Source organism: Antechinus flavipes, chromosome 2 (genome assembly GCF_016432865.1).
Source record: "Antechinus flavipes isolate AdamAnt ecotype Samford, QLD, Australia chromosome 2, AdamAnt_v2, whole genome shotgun sequence".
NCBI classification, from domain to species: Eukaryota; Metazoa; Chordata; class Mammalia; order Dasyuromorphia; family Dasyuridae; genus Antechinus; species Antechinus flavipes.
Genome location: NC_067399.1, coordinates 247,274,683 through 247,287,751, shown reverse-complemented (window position 1 = coordinate 247,287,751; position 13,069 = coordinate 247,274,683). Strand labels below are relative to the sequence as shown.

At 34.0% G+C, this 13,069-nt stretch overlaps 1 long non-coding RNA gene across 1 annotated transcript; it reads left to right on the top strand.

Annotated features, from left to right (window-relative positions):
• Positions 1-2,430: 2,430 nt before the first annotated feature.
• On the top strand, positions 2,431-12,738 carry LOC127552467 (uncharacterized). Its single transcript, XR_007951399.1, has 3 exons — positions 2,431-2,570; positions 3,237-3,338; positions 12,578-12,738. It is a non-coding gene; the product is annotated as an uncharacterized LOC127552467 (long non-coding RNA).
• The last annotated feature ends 331 nt before the right edge of the window (positions 12,739-13,069 follow it).

The window sequence follows — 13,069 nt, the reverse complement described above, 5'->3', positions numbered from 1 at the left end:
GTGATGGACTTAAACACTTTCACTCTCCTGGTTGCCTCTCTCTGGATGCTCTAGCTTATCAATGCCATTCCTTTTTAAACTGTAGCAACCCAAAATGAAATAATACTCCCTATGAGATCTGATAAGAGAAGAGAACAATGGGTCTGTCAGTTCCTTATTTTCGAAAAGTATGCTTTTCTTAATGCAATTTTTGATCACATTAATTCCATCTGATTTTTGGTTACAATTACAATAAGATTTTTGGTCCTCTAAGACCCCAAGATCTTTTTCAAACAAATAGCTGCCTAATGATTTCTCTCCCATATTTTACTTGTTAAATTGTGGGAGTGTTTATGATTGTTAAATTTCATCTCCAATTAATAAGGCATTTATTAAGTGCTGACTTTGGGTCAGTCAATGTGCTTGTGCTGGAAATAAAAAGATAAAAATGAAACATTTCTTGCTGTCAAGGAGCTTATATTCTATTGACATAGACAACAGATACATACAGAATATTGATATATACAAAACAAATACAAGATAATTTGAGAGAGAAGGCACAAACAGCTGGGGAGCGGAGAAAAGGTTTCTTTAAAGTGGTACATGAGCTGAATTTTGAAGGAAACAAGATATTCTAAAAGACAGTGATTAGGAGGGAGTACATTATAAGCATGGGAGACATTCAAAAAAAGCACAGATTTGGATATAAAATATCAAGTGTGAAGAATAGCAAGAAGGCTAATTTAGATGGGCTACAAAGTACAGGAAGGGGAATCATGCATAAAATGGAAGAAAATATAGATAAGACCCAGGCTGTAAAATGCTTTACTTGCCAAACAAATGAGTTTATATTTAAATCCTTGCACTAAAAGCAAACCAATTGAGTTTATTGAGTAGAGAATGAGATGGTCAGAGAGGTGCTTTAAGAAAAGCACATTATGGAAGTGTGTATAGAAGAATTGTACATGTTTAACATATATTGGATTATTTACTATCTAGGGGAGAGAGTGGAGGAAGGGAGAAAAATCTGGAACACAAGGTTTTGCAAGGGTGAATGTTGAAAACTATCTGCATGTATTTTGAAAATAAGCTATTTTTTTAAAATCATATTTGCAGTTGTGGGGAGGAAGGATGAGAGTATGAAGAGATTTGGGACTGAAAAAACAATTAAAACTATTTCAATAGTCCAGAGGAGTCATTGGTTAGGGTCTGAACTAGGGTAGTAGCCTATGAATAGTAAATAAAAAATGAGTATTAATGTTGTGGAGGTTAAGTTGATAAGAATTGACAACTGATTATATACGTGGGATATAGAAGAATGAAAAAAAACAAGGATGACCTGAAGTTGTAAATCTGGATCCCTAGAATGATGGCAATGCCCTCTAAAGAAATTGGGAAGATTAGGGATGAAACAAGAATGCTCATTTTCTATACTGTTATTCGATGTTAGGTTTAGCAATAAAAGAAAAAACAGAAATGAAAGGAATTAGAGTATGTAATAAAGAAATGAAATTGTCACTCTGCAGATATGATAATATATTTAAAGAATCCTACACAATCAAACAACTACTTGAAACAACAACTTTAGCAAAGTTGCAGAATGTAAAGTAAGCCCACCAAGATAAGATCAAACTGGATTCATGATTTAGACGTAAAGAGTGATACTATAAGCAAATTAGAAGAGCAAGAGATACCTGTAAATTTTTGGATAAGGGAAAGAAAATTCAAAATCACTTGGATCAGAACCATGAATTGCCTAGAGTGGGAAAAGGTTGGGATGCTTTGATATCCAGCCTTCAAGGAAACCAGGAAAGGGGTGGGAGTCAGAAAGTGAATAATAGGAGAAAAAAGGGAGAAGAAAGCCTAGAATTAACAAAAATACCTGAAAATAGACTCAGGGGTCATAAACATAAGCAAATCAAAGGAAATGCAAAAAGAGTATAGCTTTTAGAGTTTGTAAATTATTTCAGGCATCTATGAATAAATATTGCAAAATGAAGGAGAATGATTTTATCTTCTAGATAATCTTGCACATTAGTTATTTACCTATCCTATTAGAAAGTGAGGTTCTTGAAAAGACTATATATATACATATACGTATATATACAAATACATATATAATTGGTATATTTTATATATATATATATATTTAGTCCTAGTGATTAGTCTAGTACCTAGCACATAGTAAGAATTTTTTTAAAAATTCTTGTTGACTGACTAATCAGGAGCATAAAAAATTAAGAATTAAGTAAGTAGTACTGTAGGACAAAAAATAGAGTTGGAAAACACTGATGTATTGAGAAAAGAGTATCATAAAGGAATATAAAACAGTATAAAATTAGTTCCTCATTTTTTCAACAAGTAACCAAATTTATTAAGTCAAAATCATTGATTTTTATTTTTAGAAAGAAATTGAAGCTACTTTCTAATGTATGTGTCTTTTTTAGAGTCTTCAGATTGTATTATTTGTAATCTGTGTCATTCATGATGTAATTTATATATGCAACCCTACTAGAAGGAAGGGACTACCTGTCCACATTGTGAATGTTCGAGATTGGATGTTCTCAGTGCTAGTATTTCCCATTGGCACCGTAAGTATAGTCTTTTGAAATATTTTTGATCCGCTAGTTTCTGAAGGATTACTCAGTTATAAAAATAAAATAGTTGTAGAACTTTATAAAGCACTTTCAAATATCTTGTTTCACATTTCTATGGTTTCTGAATATAAAATAATTTCATCGCAACAACTTTGTGAAATAGACAAGTTAAGTAGTATCATTCCTGTTTTGAAGCTAAAGAAACTATCTTGGAGATTAGATGATTTGGTCAAAGTGACCTTGTAGAAATATTATAGTGTATTAAAAAGAATTCTGGATTTGGAACCATACAATCTGGGTTCAAATCCTGGCTTTATAACCCTTAAGTTGTTTAACTTAAGTTTAGACACTTAACCTGTCTGAATCTCAATTTGCTTATGTATAAAATGTAATCTATAAAATGAGGAAGGTAGACTAGATGATCTCTATGGATCCTTCCAATTCTTCGTCTGTGATCATATGGTTTACACCCCAAGATTAGTGACATCATTGGTGATTATTTGCAAAATTACTTGAGTATTAACAAGCATCTTATCTGAAGATATGCCAAAAAATAACCATAGTTCTATTTCCTTCCCCTTAGTAGTTTGGATCTCGGAAGGTGATAAATTATAAATTTACCTAAAAGAATCATCACATTTTATAACATTTTTATTTCAGTTTGTAGTTTTTACCTTCTGGATCCTCTATGCCTTTGACAGAAAATTTATATTTAACCGAGAATTAGATGGAACCTCTCCAAGTTGGATCAATCATTTCATAGTAAGTAGTATTTTCTCAGCATTTTGATATAATACTCTGTTTTCATTTGATACCTTATCATCTAAAACAAAAGTTCTTAATCTGCTATTCCTGAACTTTTTTAACCTTTTGATAACTCTGCTTCATCAAAATTGCTTTCCTTTGTATTCTATGTATTTTAGGCATTTTAAAAACATTGTCCATAGGCTTTAACAGACTACAAAGCAGGTCCATAAGACTAAAAACCAATCTAAAGGATATGCAATTTATTCTTAGCTTCATTTACTTTTATGAAAAAAATCATAAGCTAGTTCACATGACTGCTTTTGTTCATTTTTTTGTTTGTTTTTAAGCAATATGTATTATAAGCACTAGAAAATGTAATACAAGGTGAAATTAGGAAAATATTTCCCTTATTAATGTCATTTATAAAAAAAATTATAACTGAATTGACTTGGGGAGATAACTTAAATATAATTTAAAGACCAGTCTAGTCAATTATCAATAAACATTTATTGATAGCCTACTATGTCCAGGCACTGTTAGAATTTTTTTTTTTTTGCCACCAAAATAAAAATATCCCAGTGTTGAATAAGGTAGTACTTGTGAGGAAGTTTTAATAGTAAATATGAGTAGATTTCTGAAATACTCCTTTTTTGAAACAAAGTGTTATATAGGTCTGTTTTACTGAACCTATGTCATATCTAAAGATCAAATATAAATCAATATCAGCTGCAAGAGAAGAATAATTGGTAAATAATAGTTTAACCTATTGCTTAAAGCAGAGCATTTAGATTTACATAGATTAGGTTTAGTTGAGAGGCATTCTTTATAAAATCTCTGGCCTTATATTCCTATTCCCCCTATAATCCCTCCCCCCCAGATTTGCCTGGGATCAAGCATTTGGTTCATGTTTAGAGTTGCAAAAAGAAAGGAAAAGGCCACAGTTGTGTTAGCAGTAACTACCTTGGGCCACACAATCTAAAGGCCAAGATATGTTGTTATATTTCAGCTCTTCCTTAGATTTGAACATTTAAGAAGTATTGTGAATATCTTAAGCGCTATGTCATTTGATTCCAAGACTGATGATGTTCCCTCAATTTTGGGCAACTCTTCTCCAGTTTCATTTAACCACAACATATATATTATAGTTCCACACCAAGCTCCAAGTCCCAGGTATCTTGGTTTCTCATGGCTCTCCTTTTAGGGCTAACAATATCAGCCCTGAAGTACAGTTTCCAAGGATGACATGATTCAGAATTAGTGTTCACAGACTATGTCTAGAACTGAAAAACAAATGAAACATAGCAGAACAAAACTCCGAGCAAATTTCTTGGGGCCACAGGACAAAAGATAGGAGGAAGGTAGCCTTTCCCCCCACCCTCACCCAGTCAGTTCATAGCTCACTAGGTGAATAGGACCTTCCCTCCTTTCTGAACATGAGAAAAAGAATCAGTGAATATACCCAGCTTTTATAGATTTTGTTACAAGAGATTACATCACAAGTAAGAGAGCATTGACAGGAGAGGGGGCAATCTAATTGGTTGTTGCTATCTGGAGAGATTAGAATGGAAGTTTTCTGGCTTAGGCCTTCAGGCTTTAGATAATCAAGTTGACAGTGGTCAAGCTAATAGACTAAATATTGACAAATGTCAAACACTGATAAATGTCACCATCTTAGGTGAAGTAAATATACCTGTAACTAACTAAGGTGTAAGTAAATATAGGCCTGCACATGTACTTATGCAGGTCATAGGTAAACACTGGAATATGAAAATAAAGAAAAAGAATTCACACATTACTGTAAGTTTTTCATCTCTCTATTCCACATAACCCTCTTTGGAAATAGACCTAATAGTGGTGTTGCTGGGTAAAAACAGGAATAATAAAAATTAAAAAAAAAAATTCACACATTACTGTTAAGTTCTTCATCCCTCCATTCCACACAATTCCCCTCTGTAATATGTAAATACTTTTTCATCATATTTCTATGAAAAACTTAAATACCATTCAAAATCAGTTAACATAATCTACACATCGTTTATCAAGCTCACCATCAAGATCATCCCTCTCTAATATATTCCAACCTTCTTTCTGAAGAATCATCATTTTAATAGCATCCTCTGTATGCAGTATCTTTGACAGGGACCATTGAACTATTCTAGTTACTAATGTAATTATACAGGGTAGACATAATGGCAACAGAATAATACCACTAATTGCAGTAAGTCCATACCATAAGAATTGCTTCCACCAACTATCTTGGAAACAGGTGGAACAGATTGGTATTTGGCAGACATAAAAATACAAAGATATATAAAGATGACAATCTAGGGAAACTGAGGCACCACATTACACACTCTCCTTCTGAATATTTGAATTATTGAATTACCTCCCCCTAGATACCTGGGAAGTCTCAGCACCATAATTTTGACCAAATCAATGTGAAGAAAATAAATCAAAATAAAACTAGAAAATGCAAGAACTTATGGCAAGAGCCAAGTTTCTCCCTGACAACTCCAGAGTTATCAGTAGTACAAAGGCTCTCATCTCAGCCAGAGATCCAATTTGAGATGGACAGCTCACTGTGTTAGGTGGTCTGCAGTCATTTGTACACTTAATTCAGCCTCTGCTTATTATATAGGGAGTAGCAGTGCTCACAATAGTCATGCTGCCTATGCTAGGAGGGGCACCCCAAGTCTGTCAGGGACTCCAGAGGAGGGAAAGAGCAGGGCCTGGAGTAGCTCCACCTGTCCCTGCTCAGAATAACAGGAGCTGCTACTAGGATCCAGAAAGGATCCAGATTTCTGAGCAGAATATGCACAGTTAGACCATGAAGGCAGACAAACCCCAACTTTAGAGGCCTGATCTCAAAACGTCAATGTCCTTTGAGAATGCTGAGATAGTAATTAAGGAACTGGGGTTACAGGGTTGGAGACTACCAGACCCAAGACAATATCTATATCTTGGAGATTTCCTAAAAACAGACAATCAGAGAATAGTCTGCCAGAGCAGTTCCAACAGAATAAGGGATTTCAAAGCTAAAGCATCAAGTAACCATCCCACATATAAAGTGCCTATATATCCATAACAGCAATAGTTACTTAATTTAACAACTTCCATCCCAAATCTTAAACACATAGTAATACAGTTAAAAATGGCTACACCAAGACTCTTGGAACAACCTGCATATATTTATGTGTGTGTGTGTATATATATATATGTATGTATGAATGCCCACATATATATATAGATATACATATATCTATTGATAGAGATCAATGCTTTGCATATGCATAAAGACAGAATGGGTGAGACTTAAAGAAAAGAGAAATTCTGACTCTCTGACCTTCCAACTTTGAAAGAGATGTGTCATTCCAACCTCTCATTAGGTCACTGAAGGGGAAGACGTAAAAAGAAACTGTAGAGAAGGTGGCAGTCTCTATTATGTCCCTATTGCTACACTAGAAACTGTGGAGCATTTCCCTTTGAATGAATTCTAAGACTCTTACTTGGTTGAATTGTGTTATCTTGATCCCCAAAAGAGAGTTCATTGATTCTATGTTGTCCAGTGTTTATATATGTGTGTGTGTGTGTGTATAATATACATATGTATATATGCTTTTCTTTTTATTTGCTATATGAATAAATGGGTTTATTTACTAAAAAAAAAAAAATTTAAAAATAATTCACCAACCACTTTCCTACTCCCCCATATCAGTTCAAATTACATCAGGAGCAGGGGCAATGGTCTCAATCAATGTAAGCTACTATTTATCTAGGTTGAGAATGGTGAAGGCTCTCAGTCTATGCAGGGGGTGGATGTAGTGTGCTGACAACTACCAAAGCTTCAAATGGGCCTATCCATGTCCCAGAAGAGGTTAAACAATCTGTAATTTGACCAAAATCTAGAACAACAACAACAAAAATCTAACAAATAAAGATTAGAACAGTCTGAGATAGAAAGAGTTGGTTCACAAGACTGCTGCCAAATGTGAAGAGCCAGTGGCTTCCTATGTGAAGAGATGAGTTTGCTTAACAGGGCAGGCAAATGGCTGTCAGCTATAGTCCCAAATAAATAGCAATTAGGTCTCACTGGGCTAATTGTCCTCTCATTAGTGGGAAACCTTTTGAAAAATACTTGAATATCATAAACATAATATCCAGTAAAAGATAGATTGTAATGATAGCGTATTTAAAATCAGCCAGAGTCAGGAATTCAGGTTAAGGGGAAAATCTTCAGTCTTTATTCAAGTGAAGAGGTGAATAAAGATTGCGATAGCAAATATAGGCAAGAAAGATTGCGATAGCAATATGGGCAGCTGCGACAGGAAATCAGCTAACAGAGAGAGATGTGAGCTGAGCCAACCGTGGCAATGGCAATCCCAAAAGTCTCTCCTTCCCCTTCCTTTTCCACTCCCCTGCCTCCACCCACCAAAATCGTTATTTCCTATACAACACATCAGGACTTGCACAAAGAGTGGGAGGGGGTCATTCTTTCTCCAAGATTATATATTAATAGAGTATGGTCCAATTACTATTTAGTCTCATGTGCTTGGGACCTCAGTGCATCAACTCAAGCCTCAGCCCATTACAATAGATGATCAGACTAAATACTTATTTGCCCAGGTATTTAGGATATAATGATTACCTTTAATATATAACCAGGTTAGAAACAGCAAGGTATGACATAATTGAATTGCATTAACAGTTCCTATTGATTATTGTTCTGATCATAGAAATCAGTCATAGGAAGGAAAATGCAGACATGACTATAATATAAGATAAGCAGTTAAAACTTAACTTTCAGCAAAACAGAATAAAATTGCTTTAACTCAGTTTTATTCCAGTTAATTGTCCCACTAATTGTCAGAGGGTGGAGCTTTAAAACTCCCAAATAGTATTAACTATAAACCCAAGAAATTTTATTTCCAATAAGAAATCCCATTAGCCAAAGTTTCAGATAAATCCCAAACAGTTATTTACCATGGCCTTATATTAATAACAATAAAAAATTTATCCCAGAAAGTTCATACAATTCCTACATACCCAAGTAGATGCTTCATAAGTTGAACATTATAGCAATCATTTTGCTTTTAAAATACTAAATACACAGAAAAAATCCCAAACTACATATTGTCCATAACAAAAACATTTTCAAAAGGATGAAGGCAAAAAACAAAACAAAACTATTATTCTTGGAGTTCCTTTAAGTTTTCAATTTTAACACACATACCAATTTAAAGTTATTTTAAAATTAACCCGTACTTTAATTTGTGAAATTTCCTAAAATCTACCTAGATATTCCATTCAAATTTCTTTGGTAAGTCAGGAGAGTTGTGTCAATTTTTTGCTTTCACCTTGAGATTCTTTCTGGCATGATTCCACAAACTCAAGTTCTGATAACAAAGTTATGGATTCCTTGCTTACAGGAGTTTTTAAAGTGATAGCTCTTCCGTTTTCTCAAAACATTCCAAACTTTCAAATCCCTTTCAATCTATATTTTTCTCATTCCTACATGTTTAAAATTTCTCATTTCACTGTATTAGATATATTTTCTCCTTTCTCTCCCCCTTTCTTACAAAGCTGTTGCAGTCAGCCAGAGGCAGAGGGAGAGAAAAAAGAAAAAGATTTTCTTTCCTTACACTATCCTAATTTTGAGAAGCCCAAAATTAGCTCCCAAATTATCTTAGCATGATCAAAGACCAATACATTCTGAGCCACTCTGAAAGAATTATACTCTTAATGCCAATCCCAACAATTCAGCCTGATATCTTTCTAAGCCTGCAACACAGAGGCTGAATTCTTATCTCTTACAAGCTTGCTAATTTTTAACACAGAACATAGAATGCAAAGCAGGCATACACACATAGACACACACAGAACTCTATTTTCACCTTTTACATATAGATTTGTCTAATATATCCAAATAGTCTTGGGAGCATACTCCCAGTTTTCTTCTCTTTTATATCTGGAAAGTTCATCCCAGTCTTTAAGTCAACTCCCAAGAGGGCTGTTGACTGGAATTCCCTGACTAACGTCCTGACCCAAATTTTTGGACTGCTTCTATCCCAATTTACAACCTGGTCCCAAACCAGGTGTCAGCAGAGGTCCCCCTTACCCTTATACCCACAGTCACCCAAGAGCTTCCTCAGGAAAGTCCTTTTATCACTCGGGTCAACAGCACCCACCAAAAATAAATTTAGGAGGGCTAATCCCTCGGGTCTCCTTTCATCCAGCCAATAGATTCCCCGACTCTTAAGAGCTTTACCTTGAGTTATAAGTGTATTTTCTTTCAGACTGCACTTCGCTGGCCATCAGGATTCTACTTCCTTCAGTCTTCAGTTCTGCTTTCCACTGAGTATCTCTGCTTTAGGTTGTTGTCTAAGACTAGAGGGAAGGCTGCACACTTAGAGCCAGAGACCACAGAGAAAACTACTCCGTGGGTATGCCTATCCCTCTTTGGGGTACACAGACATTTCCCCAAAAGACCTCCATCCCGGACAAGCCCCCAACTGTGTGGGATGGGAAGACCCTTACCCAAAATGACTACTCAGAGATCACTTAAAGTAGAAAGCAGAAAGATTGTTTATTATAGCATCTCATGAGAGGCAGGCAATCCAGCTATGAGATAAGGGAAATGAAAGTACTCACAGCAGAAGGGCCAAAGAATCAGTGAATATACCTAGCTTTTATCGATTTTGTTACAAGAAATTACATCACAAATAAGAAAACATTGGCGGGGGGGGGGGGGGGGTAGAGAGGAGCTTCTAATTGATTGTTGCTATCCAGAGAGATTGGAATGGAAGATTTCTGGCTTAGGTCTTCAGGCTTTAGATAATCGAGCTGACAGTGGTCAAGCTAATATATTAAATATTGATAAATGTCAAACACTGATAAATGTCACCAACACAGGTTAAGTAAATTTGCCTGTAACTAAGTAAAGTTTAAGTAAATATAGGCCTGCACATATTGTACTTTTATGCCGGTCATAGGTAAACACAGGAATAATGAAAATAAAGGAAAAGAATTCACACATTATTGTAAGTTTTTCATCTCTCTATTCCACATAATCCTCTTTGGAAATAGACCTAATAGTGGTGTTGCTGGGTCAAAGTGTATAATTCTTTAGGGCCTAATTCCATATTGCTCTCTAAAATGGAGATCAGTTCACAATTCCACCAACAGTGGATCAGTTTTTCCACACATGCCCTTTTGTCACTTTCTACTTGTTTTGACCAACCTGGCAAGTATAAAATAGTATCTCAAAGTTCTTTTAATTTGTATTTCTCTATAATTAATAATAATTTAGAACATTTTTTCAAATGACTATAAATTATTTTGATTCCTTCATTTGAAAATTGTCTGTTCATATCCTTTGATTATCATTTAGGGAATGACTTGTATTCTTACAAATTCGACAAATTTGACAAAATTGACAAATGATATCTTTATCTGATAAACTATAAAATCCCCCCCCAAAAAAATTTGTTTTTCTTCTTTCCTTCTGATCTTGGCTATATTAATTCTATTTGTATAAAACCTTTTTTTTTAAAATTTTAATAGCTTTTTTTACTTACAAGTTAAATGCATGGGTAATTTTACAGCATTGACAATTGCCAAACCTTTTGTTCTAGTTTTTCCCCTCCTTCCCCCCACTCCCTCCCCTAGATGTCAGGATAACCAATGCATGTTAAATATATTAAAGTATAAATTAAATACAAAATAAGTATATATGTCCAAACCGTTATTTTGCTGTACAAAAAGAATCAGACTCTGAAATATTGTACAATTGGCCTGTGAAGGAAATCAAAAATGCAGGTGGGCAAAAATATAGGGATTGGGAATTCAATGTAATGGTTCTTAGTCATCTTCCAGAGTTCTTTCGCTGGGTGTAGCTGGTTCAGTTCATTACTGTTCCATTAGAACTGATTTGGTTCATCTCATTGCTGAAGATGGCCAGGTCCATCAGAATTGATCATCATCTAGTATTGTTGTTGAAGTATATAATGATCTCCTGGTTCTGCTCATTTCACTCAGTATCAGTTTGTGTAAGTCTCTCCAGGCCTTTCTGAAATCATCCTGCTGATTATTGTTTACCGAACAATAACATTCCATAATATTCATTGTATAAAACTTTTTTAATTTAATGTAAGAATTTATCTATTTTACACCTTTATATCTCTTGTTTATATATAGACGGTTCTAAATAAGGTTTGGTTTTTTTTGTTTTTTGCTATTCTCTATATGTATTAATTGTGGAACTGGTATTAAGTGGGAAAGGAGACAAGCCTTGGATATAGAGCTTGAGGTCTTTCTTCTTCCCCAAAATGATAAAATAACTCCAATCTCCTGCTTCCTATTCTGGCAAAAATGAAAAGCCAATTTTGGAAAATAGGAGGAGAAGAGGCAAGAGATAACTCATTCCCCTTGAGCTATACACAATGGTAGGTTCTTTACCACAAGACACACACACACAAGTTTAGTGTACTTCATAATACATCAGGTGTCACTTATTCACCCCTCTCTTATTAATATACCACATTTGAGAAACTAGCAAGTAATGGCCAAAAAATCATGTAGAATATGCTATGTTCTACTGTATTTTAATTTTTAAGGAATTTTGGAGGATGAATTTAAAATTTTTAAGAAATATTTCTAAAGTTTTCCCAATTTTTTTCATCTTTTGTTATATAGTGCTCATTTAAAGATAGTTTTTCTTTACAAAGAAATTTCAAAATATAATTTCATACACATATATATCCCTTTTTCTGATTAGCACAAATACTTTTAAATGGGAACATAACTAGGTTAGCAAAAAATAATACTAGTTACTCAGTAACTCTAACATTCCTTTCTTCCCCAAACCTTTTTTTACTAACCCAAAGAACCACAGATGACAATATACAACAACCATTGAACTTTGTGTGTCATGGATCCCTTTGAAGAATAACTTTTTTCAATGCATATAACTTAATGCATAGGATTACAAAGGAAATCAATTATAATGAAACAAATTATCAAAATATTTTAAAACAAGCTCATGAACCCTATTTAAAGCCTAGAATTTATAAGAATTCTATATCTTATAATGGACGTAAAATATCACATTCTTAAGAGTTGGTTTTTTACTAAATATATTTTTTTCAGAGAAAAATATTTGTAAAGTGGTAGGTTTTTTAAGCAATAATAGCATATTATATTTGATCAGTGGTTTTAGATTTACATTTCTATACTTAATACTTAATTTTCATTTTCAGCATACAACTATATTGCCATTACTTCTCATAGAGTTGATCATATGTCCCCATAAGTATCCGAGTAGAAAGAAAGGAGTTCTGGGACTTAGCATCTTTGCATCTATATACATTATATGGTAAGAATTATTTTGTTTTCAAAAATAATCTGGATTGATACAATAACCTAATGTGAAAGTCAAATTCTGTGCAATGTCAATAGTTGTCTTCATATTATATTTAACTAGAATTGTAACTAGGCCAGACAGTCATTACATAAAAGAAAAGTGCTAAACAAATGCTTAATTTATTTCTTGGGAAGTTTATTAAGATTAAACACTGATTATCAGGATATTCCACTTCTCAAACCATTGTAGTTTTTTTGTTTGTTTTTTATTATTATAGCTTTTTATTTACAAAACATATACATGGGTAATTTTTCAACATTGACCCTTGCAAAATCTTCTGTTCCAAATTTTCCCTCCTTCCCCCCCATCCCTTCCACCTAGATGGCAG